The following is a 22058-nucleotide window of genomic DNA, read 5'->3' on the forward strand; positions in this document are numbered from 1 at the left end:
GGCACCGAGCATGCAAGTAGACTTCATAGACTCATAGACTCATAGGGTATGTCTACACTACCCCGCTAGTTCCACGAGGCGTACAGATAGTGCGGAATGGCTTGCTAGTTCGAACTATCTAGCCCGTGCCGCGTGTAGCCGCGCAGCACGGGGTTCGAACGAGCCGGCATTTAAAAATGGCGCCGGCCGGCTTATGCAAATGAAGCCCGGGAAATTCAAATCCCGGGCTTCATTTGCAAGTGCAGTATGCCTACATTACCACCCTAGTTCGAACTAGGGTGGTAGTGTAGACATACCCATAGACTTTAAGGTCAGAAGGGACCATTATGATCATCTAGTCTGACCCCCTGCACAGTGCAGGCCACAAAATCTCACCCACCCCTCCTAGAATAATCCTCTCACCTATATCTCAGATATTGAAGCCTTCAAATACTTTGAAGACTCCAAGATGCAGAGAATCCTCCAGCTGTGATCTGTACCCCATGCTACAGAGGCAGGCGAAAAACCTCCAGGGCCTCTGCCAATCTACCCTGGAGGAAAATTCCTTTCCGACCCCAAATATGGCGATCAGCTAAACCCTGAGCATGTGGGCAAGACTCATCAGCCAGAAACCCAGAAAGTTCTCTATAGTAACTCCTATCATCCCTCCATTGACCTATTTCCCACTGATAATGAATGGTCAATTAGTTACCAAGATCATGTTATCTCATCAAACCATCCCCTTCATAAACCCATCTAGTTTAATCTTGAAACCAGATAGATCTTTTGCCCCCACTACTTCCCTTGGAAGGCCGTTCCAGAACCTCACTCCTCTAATGGTTAGAAACCTTCGTTTAATCTCAAGTCTAAACTTCCTACTAGCCAGCTTATATCCATTTGTTCTTGTGTCCATATTGGTATTAAACTTAAATAATTCCTCTCCCTCCCTGGTATTTATCCCTCTAATATATTTAAAAAGTACAATCATGTCTCCCCTCAGCCTTCTTTTGGTTAAAGTAAACAAGCCAAGCTCCTTGAGTCTCCTTTCATAAGACAGGTTTTCCATTCCTTGGATCATCCTAGTGGCCCTTCTTTGTACCTGTTCCAGTTTGAATTCATCCTTCTTAAACATGGGAGACCAGAACTGCACACAGTATTCCAAATGGGGTCTCACCAATGCCTTGTATAATGGCACTAAGACCTCCTTATCCCTACTGGAAATACCTCGTCTAATACATCCCAAGACCGTATTAGCCTTTTTCATGGCCATGTCACAATGGTGGCTCATAGTCATTCTATAATCAACCAGGACTCCGAGGTCCTTCTCGTCTTCCATTACTTCCAACTGAAAGACCTATATGAGTCTAACCCACCATAGAATCATAGGGCTGGAAGAGACCTCAGGAGGTCATTCAGTCCAATGCCTTGTACAAAGCAGGACCAACCCCAACTAAATCATCCCAGCCAGAGCTTTCTCAAGCTGGGACTTAAAAACCTCTATGAATGGAGATTCCACTGCCTCCCTAGGTAACCCATTCCAGTGCTTCACCACTCTCCTAGGGTGTGTCTAAACTACATGGCTCCATCAATGGAGCCATGTAGATTAGGCTGATCGGCAAAGGGAAATGAAGCCGCGATTTAAATAATTGCGGCTTCATTTAAATTTACATGGCTGCCGCACTGAGCCGACAAATAGCTGATCAGCTGATCAGCTGTTTGTCGGCTCAGCGCGCTAGTCTGGACGCTCCCACGCCGACCTGAAAGCCCTTTATCGACCTCCCCGTTATGCCTCGTAGGATGAGGTTTACCAGGGAGGTCGATAAAGGGCTTTCATGTCGATATCTGAGACTTAGGAGTGAGCAATTGAATCTTGCACTTATAGTGAGAGGGAGCTCTCAGTCTTTGTGGACTGAAGCCCCTCCGCCCCACGCCATGTAAATTTAAATGAAGCCGTGATTATTTAAATCACAGCTTCATTTCCCTTTGCTAAACAAACAAATCTACATGGCTCCGTCGACGGAGCCACGTAGTTTAGACATACCCCTAGTGAAATATTATGTTATTCACATTACGTTAGTTTTGTGTGATACCCCGGAGAGGACAGAGACCCAAAACAACTACTCCTTCAGGACACGCAGTTGTCCCATACCTGAGGTTTCTGCAAAGGGGAAGCAGCCTCTGTGTATTTTATCACCAGAAAGAGGATTACATAGATTTGGTAAATGAACAAATGACACTAGAAAAAAAAGCCGGCCTTCATTTATGGTCCAAATGGGAAACTAACATGCAAAATCTCCTGTGACTCAGAAAATGAGCAATAGATTCTCTTCATTGACTACCATTGGCTTTGGATCAGACCTAGATTTACAGACAATGCTAACTATCATGGAGAGATGCCTCTGCCATCATGATAAAGTGTTGTTGTGGCTGTGTTGGTCTTAGGATAAGGGGGAGACAAGGTGGACAAGGTAATAACTTTTAGTGACCCAACATCTGTTGGAAGAGTTCCATGAAGCCTGAAAGCTTGTCCCTTCCACCAAGAGAAGTTGGTTCCATAAATCATGCAAAGTGTCTTACACTTCTGTTTCTCTTATGTCTCTGAGGCAGTTCCTTCCTTTCTCCATTTAAGCCTAGGCAGGTTGAGAGGGAGGAGGAAAATGAACACAAAAATGAATTTAAAATGTTGTATGTGGGAAATGGAGTGTAGTAGTGCATTGACAAAAGTGATTCTAGGCATAGGCAGAAAGGATCTGAGAACAAGACCTAAGCAGCCATGCATAAAATGTCTGAAACCACAGAGGAAATAGCCAGCAAGATGAGTGGTAACAAGGTGAGCAATATATCAAAGTGGAAAAAAATCCCTCCAGAGAAGTCAAGATGGATGAATGGACCAAGGTACTGTATGTGTGAGAGCGTATTTAATATACTCGGCTGTGTAAGACCCTCAGGGAAAAGATCATAGGGAAAATATACCATCATTCCAGACTAATGCTCCTATCAGACAAAAGGGACCAGAGGAATTATAGATGTATTAGCTTTCCATCTGCACAGTCCATAAAGTTTCCCTGAGATACTGATCAATTGAATCCCTATAGTGCTGGATTTCATCCACTGCTGTAATGATAATTTTGAAGGGGCGGGAGCAATCGACCCACCTATTGAAATATGTTACATGGTAGCTGGGAATGACTGCTGGCTACCTGTGTATCCGTTGACAGGGAGATACAGTACGGCAAGCAAAGGCAGAATGAAAGAAAGCAGGTGGGAAAGGAAAAGGATGAGATGACAAAGGAACAGCAGAGCTTCCAAATAAGCTATGTTCCACAAGTCAGTCCTGCATTTTAAAGTAAAACCTTCTGCAGCAGATTGCTGAAACCCTTCGATTTCAAAGTGGCAATGAATCCCATTATGTGCTATACCGTGTCTTGTAGCCTAAGAAAGTTCTTCCATCTGGATTTTTGTCAGGCACCATTGAACTATGGCAAGGAGCACAGTTTCATAGAAAAGCCACATACAATGTTTGTTTTTTTAAACCACAGCATTCATTAATTTGAACTGGAGAGGTAAAGTTTGTATCTGAGTCTGAAATTTCTCAACGTTTGAATGTTTCTGGATTCAGGGCTTTGAAGTGGGCTGGTCTCATCACTAATGTAAATATTTTTATAATGGCAAATATTTATTCCATGGAAATTGATAAAAATTCAAACTAAAAGCCTTGTTTGTATCTACATGTTAATACAAAGTAAAGGTCACTTAGCTGAATGCTCAATAGTCAGGAAACACCAAAAGTTAAGGTTATTCACCTTTAACTCTGCCCCTATTGTTTACAATCACATGCTATTTTCCTAGGCCTATGCTGTGTAGTAGTCTGTGTATGTCACATGAACAGACACTATGAAAATCATTAATGTTAAAAGGAAACAGCATGCCCTATCTATCTTCTATGTCTTACTCTCCTTATCTGTGAAATGGGATTCATAATGCTAACTATACCACTCCATGAATATATTGCAAGCTTTAATTAGATAATTGTTGTACAAAACTCTGAAATGATAAAACACTAAAGCTATGTCTAGACTATAGGGTTTTTTCAAAAACAGTGGCCTTTTTTTGAAAAAACTTCCCCTGTGTCTAGACTGCTACCGCATTCTTTTGAAATTAAATCGAAAGAATGAGGTAATTTTATTGACAGCGGTAAACTTCATTTTACGAGGAAGAACGCCTTTTTTCAAAAGAGCTCTTTCATAAAAAGGTGTTCTTGACTGCAAACAGGGTTTTTTTTAAAAGAGAGTATCCAGATTGCCTTGTGGCTGTCTAGACAATCTCTTTTGAAAGAGGCTTTTTTGAAAGATTCTTTTGAAAAAGCATCTTTCGAAAGAAGCGTGTAGTCTAAATGTACCCCAAGTTTTGGGCTTATTTTATAAATAGGCTTAAAGAAGATATGACAATCCATTTACTGGGAAAACAATTTTCCCATATTAGAGAAGTAGGTAGATCCCAGGACATTTAAAGAAGTACAGATATAACTATTTAATATAGAAAACTATATGAACTGAGATGTAATTGAATTGAAAAATAATGTTGCCATCGTAAACCAAGAAAAAGCACAGCTGGAGGATTTTAAAAGTGATCTGGAAGCAAAAACTCCTCATCAAATTTGAGAGTAAAAATTCAGGCCCTATAGCATAGCAAAGCCTATAGAGCTTCTAGAGTTAAGGGCTTGTCAGCATTTCCATTACAATCCCCATTGTTTTCTTGGGATTGCTGCTCATTTAAAAAAAGTTTACTTTGGGCTGCAACATGGCATAAAAATTCACAGCCACAGAGCAATATAATTTTAACAATTAAAAAAAAAAGAAAATCTTTGGGTCGTATTAAGTTTATAGCAAGTGAATGTGAGGAAACACAGTGGCACTATTTTGGGATAATGTCCATTATCCTGAAATAGCATTGTGAGCATCTTAACAGCACACCCGTTATTTCGAAATAGATTTGAAGTTACAGGTGTCTTATTCTGGCTTCCTGTAAACCTTGTTGCTCAAGGAATAAGGAAGATGCCAGAATAGTGCTTTATTTCAAAATTTGGCACTGTTAAACAGTGCCAAATTTCAAAATAGGCTACCTCAAAATAAGCTATGCAATTTGCATAGCTCAAATTGTGTAGCTTATTTCGAGCTATGTGCGATTGTGTAGATATACCCTCAGAAACTAAATCTCCAGTTCCAGATAATATTATAGGAAATAGTTCCTTATTTGTACATTTTAACCTTGTTTGCAAGCAATGAAAGTAATATCTTACTGTACATTTTAGAAATGTGCTTCCCTCTGTTTGTCTGCCCACCTGTCTGAGTCCATTTGTTCAAGAACTCCTCCTATATGGTAAGAGCTAGGACCACCAAATTTGGTATGCAGCTTTCTCTTATAACTTAAAGAAAGGTCAGGGTTTGTTTGTACCAGGACAATAGAATGTGCTTGGAATTCAATTGTTTCTCATCAAATGGAAAACGAGGGTTCTGGCAGAAGGCATAAATATTCTCGTGAATGACCACAGGAGGCAGCAAGAGGCCAGAGATGGGGACCAGGGCAACTATAACCTCATTGGGCCAGCAGGGGAGGGATTGAGAAAAAGACATCTATCTACTATATATTTTAGAGTCCATCTGTTTGTGTGACTGACTGTCTTTCTGTCCTCAAGCTAGGAGACATGCACCCTTCTCCCAATTGTGCTTGCTGCAGTGGCCATGGACAGGTGTTTCTCAGCTGGACAAAAGCTGCTGTGGTGAGAGAGGTCTGGGGTTGTCCTGTCTCCACAGGGCAGCCTGTATACTGAACCCCTCTTACCCGGCCCCAGGAGTGATAGTTCAATGGAAGTCAGACTTTACCAAATATATTAATAAGGTACACTGGTACGTAATGATTTTTAACTTTACCACATTAGTAGTGAGGAACCCAGACCCCTTTAGAAGGGCCTTTAGTATAAAAGTTAGTCCCTTGAACTATCAGTCATCTCAACTGAAGATTAAATGCAACAGGTAGGGGAAACAGACCATTGGGGAAGTCAGGAGAATGGGATGTTGTGATAATCATAAACCAAAACCACTTAGTGTAAGCTGTGATCTCAGCTTATCACCTGCCTCTCCACAGTCTGAATGGCACAAGAACACTGTTTTCCCTTTTCTGGATGATGACCCATATATTACAAATACAAAAAAATCATGTCCATTCTACCTTCCATATCAAGAGTAAAATGTGTATCAATTATATCAAATATAAGTCTGTGTCATTTATTTTGTGTTTGTATTTGTCAAGAGCTTCACAGAGAATCCTTGACTTAGAATCATGTGCATATGTGGAGAGAGGGGAAGCAGCTTTTCTTTTGTTTTAGATTATAATACATCAGTAGTGGGCAACATGAGGTCCATGGGCTTCATGCAGGGTTCTATGTGTGGCCCATGAGACATTTTGTTTACTGTATTCCGTGTGCATGGTTGCCAGATTTCACTGCCTTCTGTCTGTGTAGTTTCTTTTTCCTTACTGTCATTATTAAAGTGTCACGCACGTAAACCAAGGACATGTGAAGTGAGGTGCGTGCTGATTGCACACAAGACTGACTGTAAGAGCCATGATCTCCCTCTGCATCCAATGAAAGGGCTGCTATAGTTCAATCAGCACATCCCATAAATTCCAGTGTATGCAAGTGCAGTTAACAAAACTACCCTACCTTCTTGGCTACCACAATCTTGCAGCCCACTGAGATGAAGGAGGGTTGCTCATGCAGCCCACTCACTAGCCTAGGTTGCCCATTGCTGTAATAACTTTTTCATAAATTCACACCCCCTTTTCATGACACCTTCTTCCCCATGGAGTAAGATCCATTGTTTGAGGAAAAACTGCACTAGAAATCAATCTAGACCAATATTGCTGGAACAATGACATGGTTCAATGTTAGAAACAGACAATGGCTCTCATATGAAAAACAATACTAAATGCTGAAGAGAAGACGATTGTATCTGATGTGGAAGAGAAGAAGGAACTAATGGATGGATGCAAAGAAGGAATACTTTACTATACAGAAATACAATACTGTTGCGGTGCAATCACATCCACAGTGGAAGTTGTCAAGTGACTGGCACTCAGAACAACAATGAAAAGAGGGAATACTTTATTTTTTAGTTTTTCTTGTAGGCATCCAAAAGACTCACACTCAATAAACTGCATCGTGTTCAATGTATACCTCAGACGGAATACCAAACCTGAAGTTTTCTCCATTACACCACCCATATTACTTTTTTTTAATGTTTTCCTTCAGGTTCCTTAAATACCTGAAAACCTGCTAGCTAATCAAATGTGTGTTCCCAGTTTAACCATATTGAAAAGAGATGTTAATCAAGGCTGGCACAATATTTATAGTAAACCAAATTTTTAAAAAAGAGCAACATTCAATAATAGAATCAATAACTAACAGGCTCCAGTTCTCTGGAACCTTTATAATTGACAAAGTAACTGTAATCCAGAGCACATCACCCATGAGATAATTTCATCTCTGACATCAGTTCTCATCAGATTCTTCATCCATGATTGATGTCCTCAAATTCATAGCTTGCTCAGGATTCCTGGAGATACGCAGCTCTCCATAGTAAAAGAACTGCAATTTTTGCCGACCAAGAATACTACCACTGAGTCTACATTTTTTATTTTTCTCTCTCAGAAGGTCTTTCAAATGTTTCTTTTTCTGTCAGGAGGCCCTGTTAATGGCCTCCATCTGACTTGGGTTCAGAGGTCTAAATAAAAAAAATAGCATTCATTATTATGAAGGTGACTGCGTATTATGGCCTGCATATGAATGCAATTGGTTCTGTCAGCGGACATTTGGAAAGACTTTTCAATACAGCTAGAATACGTGTGTTAACTTGTTTAATGAAAAATTCCTAGTCAGTCTTGTCTCTAGGCTGCTGATCACTGTCGTGATGGTTCTCCCCTCCACTTCTGGTACTCAAATTCAGCTTTTTATCTTGAAAAAATAAAAGTAGGTTTGAAGTTCTTGATTAAGAAAAATTCTTAAGGAATGTAATAACATTCAAAATAGATAAGATCTTTAATTTTGAAAAGTCTCAGGCTCAATCTGAGAAACCCTTTTTCACATTAGTAGAGTTAACTCCTGTGAGTAGTGCTGCTGAGGTCAATGAAATTACTTCCATGACTAAGGGTACAGCACTTAAAAAAAATCCCCATATGCTTCATATCATAAAATGATTTGCAGAGTCAATTCTGAAATAGCAGCTGAGGGAGAAGAAGGTGAAGGTAACAGAGAAATATACAATAGGTCAGATTTTTTGTAGGTGAAAGTCAGTGTAGTTTCATTGCAATTACCACAGCTATCTTGATTTCAGTATTGCTAACCTCAGGTGTTAATGTAACCTTTGGTCTAGAGTTTTCCTCACTGCATGGATGCTGGAACTATTTGTTCAGTGGAGATACCGAGAGCCATTAAGTTGAACAGTAAATCCTGAATATGATGAAAACCACTTTAAGCTAGTGGGTGTGACAGGGCCCCCAGCATACTGACTTCCAGAACCTGTGCTTTGCTGCCCTTTTTCTAGTGCCTAAATACAACTCCCAGAGAAAGACACATGGAAGCCCAGAATTCAGTCTCTGAGGATTTACAGCAAGGATTGGACAGGATCAGCTCTATAATCAAGTCTGACAACAAAAGGAATGAACTTAATTGTTAAGCACCAACTTTATAAAATCTTACAGAGATTTAAAAAAAAAGCTAGTACTAATGATTTCTAAAACATAACAATGCTACCTTATAACCCTCCAATGTTATCTTTACAGTTACATAAACAGAAATAAAGAAAATGAATAACATCTAAATGGGACAGTTCCCACATAAAAACAGTGAGAAGTACATCAGAGTTCCCAAAAATGTGGGTTGATTACCAAAATTTGTACAGTCTTCTGAGTTACAAGACTCAGAATATCTTCCCTCCTCTTCCTTGCAGAAACCTTCAACTGGCATCCATGCAGACTTTTCTTCCTCAGCTGCTGAAATCACTCAGTTTAGAGTATATAGTTTAGGGCTGTCAAACAATTAAAAAATAATCGTGATCAATCACAAAATTTAAAAAATAATTGTGATTAATTGCCCTGTAAAACAATAAGAGAATATGTTATTTAAACATTTTACCATTCCAGAGGACATGGCTCCCCTGAAGACAGGTTCTGCTCAATATGATCCAAAGTAGTGTGGATCAATGCACGCTTATTTTCATCATCTGAATCAAATGCCATCAATAGAGGGTTGATTTTCTTTTCTTTTCTTTTCTTTTCTTTTCTTTTCTTTTCTTTTCTTTTCTTTTCTTTTCTTTTCTTTTCTTTTCTTTACGATTTTGCTCTTTAAAACTTCTGGAAGCATGATCCACACCTCATCTCCACATAGATTTTGGAAAGCACTTCATATTCTTAAACCTTGAGTTGAATGCTCTAGCTATCTTTAGAAATCTCACATTGGTTCCTTTGCATTTTATCAAATCTGTAGTGAAAGTGTTCTTAAATTTAAACAACATATGCTGGGTCGTCATCTGAGACTGCCAAAATACAAAATATATGGCAGAATATGGCTAACCCATTGAGCAAGAGACATACAATTCTTCCCCCAAGGAGTTCAGTCACAATTTTAATTAACGCACTCTTTTTTGTTTTAACAAGCGTATCAGCGTGGAAGCATGTTCTCTGGAAAGCAGGTCAAAGCATAAAGGGGCATATGAATGTTTAGCCTATCTGGTATATAAATACTTGCAACGCTGGATATCACTGTGCCATGTGAACACCTGTTTTTGCTTTTAGGTGACATTGTGAATTAGAAGTGGGCTACATTATTTCCAATAAATGTAAATACAATTGTTTGTCTTGATGGTTTGCTAATTAAGAACTAAGACTGAGCAGATATGAAGATTCTAAAGTTTTACATTGTTTTCTTTTTGAGTGCAGCTATGTAAAAAAATGTATCTATTTGTAAGTTGCACCTTCATAGTAGCTTGCACTAGTGTTTGTAAAAGGTGAACCGAAGAATACTATTTCTTTTGCTTACCCTTTTTATAGAACAAATATTTGTAATAAAGATTATAATGTAAAATGAGCACTATACACTTTATATTATTTGTAATTGAAATCAATGTATTTGAAAATATAGAAAAAACATCCAAAACGATATATAATACATTTAAATTAGTATTCTATTATTGTTTAACATCCACATTAAAACCCTGATAAATCACAACTATTTTTTTAATCTAGTTAATTTATTTTGCATTAATCTCTTGAATTAACAGTGATTAATTGACAGTCCTAATATAGATTTAAAAAGAACTGTTACAAGAAAATACAATTCTGAAAATAGCAAATTAATAAATGTGACTTTTTCCCCATTAACACATTTGAATAAAAAAGGAGTTGGAGAAGTATACTGGTTGAGATAAATTAACCAAAGCAGTTTGTCTGAAATTAAATGATATTAAAGTACATAATTAAAATGAAATAAATTAGTTTTCCATCCCAATTTATCCTGTCTGCAATTAAGACACCTAGAGCTTCCCCTGATGGAAGGTTAGCAGTGTCACTAACCTTATGTAAAATCCTTCAGAATAAGGGCGAATTTCGCTGTTTTCTGTTCCTTTGGCTCATCTCCCAATCAACATAGGTCATATGTCCTTTTGCAAAGCACCTGCCTTGGCTAATTGCTCTCAATGGAGTTTGAGCTGTTATTATTTGCCTTTTGGATTTTACACCTTTTGGGTATACTCAGGTCACATTTATAAATTTTCTTCATAACTATGGGGGCTGGAAATATACTTTGTCTTGAAAATAGTGAAAGCAGTGGTTTTCCATAATCACAGGATTCCAGGAGCTGGGACTTAAAGACTAAATAACATATATTGTGAGACTCACGGGTATTGGCAAAATTGTACTGTATAACAATCTTGTTGTGTGTGTTCAGGGTAGATTTGAAAAGGAGATGAAAAGTAAATGTAAATGCGGCAGAGACCATTTCAGAAAGCAGAAGAGGCAGAAGAGGAATTTGCCTGCTACTGTGTGAAAGCAAAGGCTAAAGAAAGGATGAATAGGGAAGAACACTTTTTCTTCCCCTTTTCTGCTAATTCAAGAAGGACGATGCTTCAACATTTTATCTTGCCTGGGTACTCATTAATGGATCTCAAAGTCACCGTATTATTTCAAACCAATTTCAAAAGCCAGTTTGCCAGGGAAGCTACAGAACTTAATTTCAGAGAAAACTGAGGCTATGTCTATAATGCAGGCTTCTTTCGGAAGAAGCTTTTCCGGAAGAAATTCTCCGAAAAAACTTCTTCTGAAAGACAGTGTCTACATAACAAAAGCGCATCGAAAAAGCGATCTGCTTTTTCAAAAAATAGCATTCACAGTAAATGCATGCTCTCTCGCATGTAAGCTGTGATTACTATGGACAGAGTGGCCACTAAGGCACTTATGCTCTTTTCTCTTTCCTCTTCTTCTGAAAGAACTCCGTCTTCTTTTCCATTCACATGTGCCTTTTTCTGAAAGAGGCTTCTTCCTCGTAGAATGTCGGGAAAACCCCTCTGTTCTTTCGATTTTTTTTTGAAAGAGCATGATTGCAGTGTGGATGTAAGAGACGTTTTTTCAGAAAAATGGCTGTTTTTCCAAAAAATCTCTGCAGTGTAGACATAGCCTGAGAGGGGACATAATAGCAGTTTTCAAGTATCTAAAAGGATGTTGTAAGGAGGAGGGAGAAAAATTGTTCTCTTTGGCCTCTGATGATAGGACAAGAAGCAATGGGCTTAAACTGAAGCAAGGGAGGTTTAGGTTGGACATCAGGAAAAACTTCTTGTCTGTTAGGGTGGTTAAACACTGGAATCATTGCCTAAGGGTATTGTGAAATCTCCATCACTGGAGATATTTAAGAGCAGATTAGACAGATACCTGTCAGGGATTATCTAGACCAGGCCTGGGCAAAATACGGCCCATGGACCAGATCCAGCCTGCCAAGACACCAGATCCGGCCCGCAGAGGCAGTGGAGAGCACCAGGCAGGCTCCCCCGCTTACCCCGCAACTCCATGCACCGTGCAGAAAAGCGGCTGCAGGGCTCTGTTTCTGTTTTGAAACTGGAGTAGAGGCGGGACGTTTAGGAGCTAGCGCACCCCAGCACATTCCCATTGGCCGACTTCTGGCAGAAACCAGCCAATGCAAGCTACTTGTTTGAATAACAGGCAGCTAAGAAGATCACGCCTCCTCTCCTGGGCTCAGTTATTCATGAAGCACATGGCCACGCAAGCAGGAAGGTTGGCTGGGAAACATTTTAAGCTCTGTAGATGGGCAGGCTAGTTTGGCTGCTGACAAGTAAGTCTCTTGGCCACAGCTTGCTTCTGGCACCCCAACCCTTTCCTGACCTAAATCTCTGCCCCCCCCAACATACCCAAACTCTCTGTCCCCCTCTTACACCCACACCCCTTCCGAGATCTGGCACCTCAATTTCCTGCTCCAGATCACAATCCCCTCCTACCCTAGGTCACATCCCATTAATATCATGGAAAAGTGCAGCCCTCGACCACTCTCCAAAATCTTGGAGGCCCCTACATCAAAAATTATTGCCCACCCCTGAACTAGACAGTGCTTGGTCCTGCTGTGAGTGCAGAGGACTGGATTTGATGACCTCTCAAGGTCCCTTCCAGTTCTAATGTTCTATGATTCTGTGATAATGGGTAGCCCAGAGGACAGAGTGAGAAAGGTATACAGAGAGGATGGGGAGAAGCATCTTGAGTGAAGGAGATAAATAACATCCCAGGAAAATCTAGGTACAGTTTACATGCCATATATAAGCCAGTCTGGTATGCTTGTCTTTCAGCTCTGTATTGAATAAAAGGCAGCATGTAACTGCTCTGGCTCAGGACTGAAATCTGAAAAAAAAAATCCTATCTTGCTTATGAGGGATCTGAAAGGCAGTGTTGTCTTCAAGTCGTCATTGTCAAGTCCAAGTCGAATCTCAAGTCACTATAGTTCAAGTCTCCAGTCGAGCCTTGAGTCCCTAAAGTCATTTTTCAAGTCAAGTCTCAAGTCGAGTCTCAAGTCTTAATTTAAAAAATGTCAAGTCACTTTTGTACAAGCCATCAATATCGGCATTTTCGGACAATTTTTTCACCAAGTCGATTTAACAAAATTAGCAAGTCTCAAGTCAAGTCTCAAGTCACAAACAATGAACCCAAGTTGAGGCTCAAGTCGAGTCACCGAAGCGACTTAAGTCGGACTCGAGTTCAAGTCATGGGACTCAAGTCAACAACTCTGCTGAAAGGGTTGGAATTATTCACAATGCTCTAGAAAGGCTGTGGGATATGACCCCTGATCTGAGGGAGTGAGTGGATGGAGACACTCAAGCTTAAAAATCCTCCCTATCACTTTTCACCAGTTTGTTTCATTTTAAGCAGGGACTATGTCCACTACCGGATTTATGCTGACCCAGATCGGTGAACAACAGAAAGGAGAATTACTCCTCCTCTGCCTGTCCCAGAAAGACAGGACACAATTTGGTCTGTGGTGCACGTGTCCATTTGCATTCATGTGGCTCCTTCTCAGATACACTTTCTTTTAGCAAGGAAAACAACTGTTTTCTTCTCTTGAGGGAGATGAGGAAGTTACATTTTAGGAAAAAATGTTGTCAGGCTTGGATTAGTTTTCCAAAGCCAGTTGAAAGAGGTTCATAATATTTTGGGCCCCACTGGATTTGTTCATTTCTCTGTGGAACTACTGGGTATGTGGCAGAGGACTGTGTTCTCTTATATCACAAGACAGAATGGACACACTCTGTGGGGCATACTAAGCATTATCTTTATTAAATATTGATTTTAAAATCTTTAAGTCACTAAAAGCTTGAAGTCTATGATTAAATTACTTGTTAATCTAGAACAAACTTGTTGTGCTGTAAACAGAATCAGCTCAAATAATCTCAAGAGGCTTCTTTGTGTTATGAGTAAACTAAAAAGGCCACTTATTCTCAGATACTGGAAAAGCAGTGGAATTGGTAAATATGCAATGTTTGTATGAAGCCCTACATCTCCTGAGGACATATTATAGAAAATAGCAGCCTTTCTAAGTAGAATTTGAACTGACCTACAGAACTTTGTAGGAGAATACATTTCTTTGTTTAATTCTATATAAATCATTTCTTTCTTTAGATGGCAGATTTTATAGACTTTTATTATAACATGTTCAATTTATATAGAAAGAGAACTGTCTCAAAAATCCTTCTCTTTCAGCATTTTTTATTTTGCCTTTTTTAGAAGGGCAAAATAAAAAGGAAACTTAGATTATTGTTGGATAATATTGTCAGCTGAACACCTACAATTTTGATTGAGAAATGCTGCCACCTTGCTTAATATGAGTAGTAGTTTAGTTACCTCATGTCTTCATTATCTTCTGTTCATTGGGCTTCCTGGACAGACTACATTTGTCAATATGCACCATGTTCTCTCTTAAAGAGATGCCATGATGCAAATATGGTGTAATTGGAAATGTTGGTCCACTGGGAAACTCAGGTCTAGAGGAGAAGAGGGCATGAGGCAGATGAACTACAACTCCCAAGAGGCATTTCTTTGACACTTCAAGATGGAATACTCTTGGATAACATTTCGGAGGTTCATTTTTTTTGCCAAAAAAGTTGATATTTTTGGCGTTAGACTTTTTTTCAAATAATGTTTAATCAAAAATCTAATTTTCCACTAAAAAGAGTTTTGATGCAATATTTTGACCTGGCTTTTATGGAGCTACTCTTTCAGTGCTGCTGAGTTCTGTATTATATTGCCGTAACAGATGGGACTGTTGAAAGCATAGAAGGGGTATGGTGAACTGGCCAAATTGTGCCAGAGATCTTCCATTTCCATATGTATGCAGTAGTGTAAAGTAATCCTGCCCTTTCTATGACTGTTTCCCACTTCATATCCCTCAGGAAATTCATGATTACAGGGTGTAAAAGGGAATTTGTAGCAGCTCTACTTGGTTCTTGTGGTCCCCTGAGATCTGTGTCTGATGATGGAGTCATACCACTGAGGGGGTTAGTAAAAGTGCTGAAGATCCTATCCCATTTTATTATTTATCCAGCCCAAAGGAAACAGCAATCTATGTGAAATGTCAGTTAATATTGTTCAAAGAAAGATTTTTAAATATACTGAGGATATTTTGAGGGTTTTTTCTTATGCAAATATTTTGTGTTTGTAGAATCACAGGATTAATTCTATGACTGACTAGAAAATAAATTAATCAAAATCATAAGCTCTTACATTAAGTGGACAAAGACTATCAATCAAATATCACAAATGGTCATGCTATGTAAATGAAACATAACAATATTCAAGTACTCGGGATATGCATAAGTACTGAGGTCAAGGATTTAAACAGAGGCATCCAAGAGAGGTATTATCCAGGATTAATGAAGATTTTGCTATCTGTGGGATTTTGCACATGTATCGCTATTAGTACGAAAGAAGACAATTAAAATAAACTTGCTGTTCCTAAGATTTTTATTATTCAATCATTATCTTCTTTGACATGGTTTTACATCTTGGATAAATATGTTTCATTTAATTTGCCATGGGTTTAAAACAATAACAATCTAGATTTATTTTCAAATCTTTGCAGACTAAAAGAAATCTATAAAAACAATGCAAACAAATGGAACTAAATTTTGAATCATGGGTGGCTAATGTTTGCCTACTAACTACTTATATGGGTGCACTTGCAGTTACCATTGACTGCAGTAGGAACTGTGGTGGTTCAGGATCTCTGAATATCAGTCTACTTCTATTTAGGACAGATACTTAAAAGTTGTGATCTAAGTTTCTACAAGTGCACAGACCCAAAGTGTTTGGTTATTTTGTTTTGCCATCTATGCCTGTGCCAAAGCATATGACATCTCTCTTTTAGCTGCAGACCTCACTTCAACCTTTATGCACTCTGTAGTTCAGTGAAGAATAACCATGTGCTAATCTTTAAGTATGTGGCAGAGAACTTTAAAAGCATACTTTCCATGCCATTATCTAAATTGTTGATGAAGACATTGAACAGACCCAGAACTAGAACTAATCTTTGTGGCTGTGTCTAGACTACACCTCTCTGTTGACATAGAGATGTAGATTAGGCACGTCGAAATTGCTAATGAAGCAGGGATTTAAATATCCCGCGCTTCATTAGTATAAACAAGGCCGACACTTTTTTTTCTAAACGGAGCTTTTTCGGAAAAAAAAAACGGAAGTCTAGACACTGATCTGTCAAAAAATAACCCCTTTTTTGACAGATCCTGTAACAGGTTTACAGGATCTGCCAATAAAGGGTTTATTTTTTGACAGATCTGCGTCTAGACTGCCATTTTTTTTCCTGAAAGAGTTCTGAGAAAGCCATGTTTATACTAATGAAGCGCGGGATATTTAAATCCCTGCTTCTTTAGCAATTTTGATGTGCCTAATCTACATCTCTCTCTCAACAGAGAGGTGTAGTCTAGACCCAGCCTGTAGGACCTCACTTGATATGCCCTTCCTTCTTGATGTGAACCACCGATAACTACTCTCAGAAATGATTTCCCAATGTGTTATGCACCCACCAAACAGTAGCTCCACCTTGGTTGTATTTCCCTAGTTTGTTTATGAAAAGGTCATGTGAGACAGTATCAAAGACTTTACTGAAGTCAAGATGTACCACCTCTATTGTTTTCCCCTATGCAGAAGGCTTGTTGCCCTATCAGTGAAAGCTATTGGATTGGTTAATATGATTTCTTTTTGACAGATCCGTGCCAAATGTTACTTTTCACCTTACTATCTTCTAGGAGGTTGCAAATTGATTGCTTAATTATTTGCTCCATTATCTTTTCAGCTATGGAAGTGAAGCTGACTGATTGGTAGTGTTACTCCAAAAATATTCTCACTGGAGACCACCCAGGGTTACACTAGTATGTTTTATGTAAAACTAAAGAGGAGAAAGCAGTCACCAAAGGCTTAAACTAAAGAATATAGAACTCTCTCTCTCTCTCTCTCTCTCTCTCTCTCTCTCTCTCTCTCTCTCTCTCTCTCTCTCTCTCACACACACACACACACACACACACACACACACACAGACAAGCAAGCACGCACACACTCCTCCATTCATTCACTCATTCACATCCATTCATGCCTGCCCTCAGGCACTCACACACTTACACAGACATATGGGTTGCAGAAGGAGCCAAGGCATGTGGATCCTAGGGTCTGTCTGCTCATCATGGCTGGGGAAGCTGGCCAGGAAGAGAGACACTGGAGAGGAGCTTCTCAGGAGCAGGGGAAGGAAAAAAAGAGAGAGTCTCACATGTGTTCCCTCTCTTTAAATAGGGTACGTCTAAACTACATGCCTCTGTTGTCAGAGGCATGTAGATTTGTTGTTTTGGCAAAGGCAAATGAAGCCGCGATTTTAATGATCGCAGCTTCATTTACATTTACATGGCTGCCACGCTGAGCTGACAAACAGCTGATCAGCTGTTTGTCCGCTCAGCGCGCTAATCTGGACACTCCCCTGTCGACATCAAAGCCCTTTGTCAGCAGCCCCGGTAAACCTCGTCCCACAAGGAATAACGGGGCTGCTGACAAAGGGCTTTGATGTCGACAGGGGAGCATCCAGACTAGCGCGCTGAGCGGACAAACAGATGATCAGCTGTTTGTCGGCTCAGCGCGGCAGCCATGTAAATTTAAATGAAGCCGCGATCATTTAAATCGCGGCTTCATTTGCCTTTGCCTATGTGTCTAATCTACATGCCTCTGATGACAGAGGCATGTAGTCTAGACACAGCCATAGTATCTGAATGGCTCCTGTGACTCATTCACCTCGTCATCAGGGAGCATGTCCAGACTTCCCTTTATTCAGCAGGGAGCATGCCCAGACTGTGATAAGTAATTGAAATGTGCTCCATTGTTCCCAGTTTTGTTCAAACACACTCTCACACTCACTCTCTCTCTCCATTCACCCAGGGGAGAATGCAGTTTAGGGAAAGTTACAAGCAAGGTGGCTGAGAGTTACAAAGATTACAAAGTTGCAGCTTACAGTAAGTTTCTGAGTGTTACACAGATTAGAAAGTTTGACAAAGATCACGAGTTGCAGTTTAAAACCTTAGACCTTACAGTTTGGTGTAGCTTTAGAAAATCCATGTATATAACTCACGTAAGATCAGGCGGAGGCTTTTTCATGCAACAGGTAGTTCCCTTGGTAGTCTTTATTTCCATTTTTATAGATTGGCACTATATTTGCTTTTTCTGGTTCTCTAAAATCTCCCCCATTTTCCATGTCTTTTGTAAAATAATTGCTAATGACTAAAATACCTGTTCAGTCAGATCCTTGAGTATTCATGGGTGTGTTTCATCAGGCCCTGGTGACTTGAAAAGATCAAACTCATCTTATTCTTAACTCGTTATTCCCCTTTTTTAGCCTCAGATCCTATCTCATTTTCACTAGCATTCATTATGTTAGACCTCCATTTGCTACTAGCTTTTTTACTGAAAACCAAAACAAAAAAATAATCTAGCATTTCTGCCATTTCCACATTTTATGTTATTGTTTTTACACCTTCATTGAGTAACAGGCCTACCTTTTCCTTGATCTTCCTCTTGCTTCTCATAAATTGAAGAATGTTCTCTTGTTGCCCTTTATTTTTCTAGATAGATCAATCTAATTTGTGTCCTAACCTATCTCATTTTGTCTTTACACGCTCATGTTATTTCTGTAATTTCATTCCTTTGGAAATTTACCTAGTTTCCTATTTTATAGGACTTTTTTGAGTTTCAGATCTAGTGATTCCGGTACTCCTTGCAGGAGTAAGGAAAGTTGACAGGATTTTAGATACTTGAAAATTGCTATCATGTCCCATTTCAGTCTTCTATTTTCTAAATTAAACAAGCACAGTCTTCCCTCATAGGTCATGTTTTTTAAGATCTTTAATCATTTTTGTTGTTCTTCTCTGGACCTTCTCCTATGTCTCCATGTCTTTCTTGAAATGTGGGGCCCAGAACTGGACACAATACTCCAGCTGAGGCCTAATCAATGCAGAGTAGAGTGGAAGAATGACTTCTCAAGTCTTGCTCACAACACTCCTGTTAATGCATTCCAGAACATGTTTGCTTTTTTTGAAACAGTGTCACACTATTGACTCATATTTTGCTTCTGGTCCACTATGACCCCAGATCCTTTTCTGCAATACTCCTTCTTATACAACTGCTTCCCATTCTGTAGGTGTGAAATTGATTGTTCCTTCCTAAGTGGAGTACTTTGCATTTGTCCTCATTAAACTTCATCCTATTTATCTCAGACCATTTCTCTAGTTTGTCTAGATCATTTTCAATCTTGACCCAATCCTCCAAAGCAGTTGCAACCCCTCCCAGGCTGGTATAATCTGCAAACTTAATAGCATACTCTCTATGCTATCATCTAAATAGTTGATGAAGATATTGAACAGAGCTTGTCCCAAAACAGACCCCTGTTGAACTCCACTTGTTATGCCCATCCAGCATGTTTGTGAACCATTAATAACTACTCACTGGGAATGTCCATTCAGTTATACACCCACCTTATAGTAGCCCCATTTAGGTTATATTTCCCTTGTTTATTGATAAGGCAGTCATGAAAGACCATATGTGGGGGGATGGAGCCTGGGACCAGGCCAGGGCAGCAGTGGCCACAAAACCCAGGTGGTAGCTACTTCCCTGGGGAAGCCTGGGGAGGTAGAGGAAACATGCCATTGTGGCCCTAGGCTGACATGGAGTGACGGAAGCCCTGCAGCAGCTTTGTGACTGCTTCTTGGTGCCGGGCACTTGCTGTCTGCTGTATTCATTCATGGATATAACTGTCTCCAGTGCTTGCAGCCCGCCCACGGTCATTTGTTACTAGAACTGGCCCTGCTATCACAGACCTCCCTTTCCATTTGATGTGAAACAATTGCATTCCACAGACATCCCATCATCCTGGCACAACCAAACCCTCCCCTTGATATATGTTATGGTAAGAGGAAGCTACATTCCAAATTGGGGACTTCTAGATCTTACCTTTTAGGACGAGTTCTTGAACAAACAGAGTCACAGATGGACAGACACACAGACAGATAGATGCATATAATAATAATAATAATAATAATAATAATAATAATAATAATAATAATAATAATAATAAACAGTAAAGTCAGCAGGAAGTACTTCATGTCTGTTTCATTAGCAACCCTGAAGCTGAGTAAGAAGAATACAGGAAGAATTTAGTCACACCACATCAGATGTGTGGGTAAGGAAAATACAACAACTTCTGCCCCGCCTCCCTTTCTGAAATGTGAGTTGACAGTCTAGGGAAACATACTGTAAATATGTTCTTTGACAATGAAGACTCCAGGGTAGCATATTTGACTACACTGTCTCAAACTATTCACTCATCTTTGTGAAATAAAATTTATTGACCTTCAGACCCATAAACCAGTGGAAGGAAGAAAAGGAGTTGTCTATTGGTATATAAGCTGAATTTTTCATTCTTTCACCCAGGCCTGAGCTCTTTTTTTTCACTCACCTGAGGGGACAGGTGTCCCTTATGTTTCTGCTTTAATAAGGGTGTGTGTAGAGTGAGGCATGTTTTTGCTGCATAATTTTGTAGAGAAAAAAATGCTGGATGCACCATTTTATCTGTAAAATATATTTTAAAAGTAAAAAATAACAAACCCATAAATTTTGCTGCTGTCTTTGGTGAAGTGAGGGACTAGAACATGGCCATCACATGAAACATTTTTTAAACTATTTTACATTCTGGCAAGACAGTGAGAGCCAAAGTTTTATATCAAGTTCTGTGAACAGGGACTGAATCAGGTGACTTTTAAAACTATTCATGATTATTGTAACCTACACCATTGTGTCAAGACTAAGGCTATGTCTAGACTTCAGGGTTATATTGGAAAAAGATACACGAATTGCGAACAGCAATTTGTGTATCTTTCTCCGGATTTTTTTTTTTCAGAAAAGCCTTTTCCGAAATTTGGCCCATCTACATGGGGTCAGATTTTGGAAAAACCTCCTCTTTAGGAACATATATATATACAATGAGCAGGGCTCGACAAATTGTACAATCTACTCACCTGTGGCGAGTAGATTGTAACCCAGAAGAGCCGAGTTCTGGAGATCTGTGCATGCGCAGAACGATCTGCACATGCGCAGAACGATCTGCACATGCGCAGATCGCCGGACAGCGCAGATGGCGAGCGGGGCCATGGTCAGCGAGCCCTGACAAGGAGGAAGACAGGGATGTCGAAAGAACATGTCCACTTTTTCAGAAACTGTTCCTTGAACGCGGAAGAGCTTTTCCGGGATACCTCCAGTATCTCGGAAGAGCTCTACAGTGTAGACATAACCTAAGAATTAAAAATCTGCACAGTTGTTCTCAATTTTGCTCTCAATAAGAGGTTCATGAAGTACCCCTCAGCCTGTTACAAACATATGCTACCCGGAGCTTGTTGAAAATATTTTTATCAATTTTTTTGTCTATGGAAAATGGTTTCTTGGAGAAATCAAAATCTTCATGAATAATAGCCTGTTTTCATCCATGTTTGGGGTTTTGTTGAACCTGAACAACAAAAGTTCTGGCCTTAGTTCCTTAAATTTCTGTTACACGTTATGACCAGGCAATATTCTAAATCTATTCTCCATATATGAAAGGAGAAACTCCTGTTTTTTGCACAAATGATTTGTTATCTAGGAAGCTCATTTCTGCACTGCTATACATGCTGCATTTCAGTGGAATGTGTAGTTATGAATACACGCCATACAGACAACTCTTGCAAACAACGAACACACGCAACTCTGTTAAAGGTCTCAAGTGCTATATAATTCAGTGACATAAATCAGTAGATAGCACAGTGAAAGCAGTGCACATCACTTCGTGATATGTTTACAGAATATTCTGAAGAGTGCCCAGACATGGCACGCTACACAGCAATAGAACACTACTGAAAATAGAAGGGTAATTTGTATGGCAAGTCAAGGCTGGTAACGATTCT

This window comes from Pelodiscus sinensis, chromosome 3 (genome assembly GCF_052426305.1).
Source record: "Pelodiscus sinensis isolate ZL-2025 chromosome 3, ASM5242630v1, whole genome shotgun sequence".
Taxonomy (NCBI): domain Eukaryota; kingdom Metazoa; phylum Chordata; order Testudines; family Trionychidae; genus Pelodiscus; species Pelodiscus sinensis.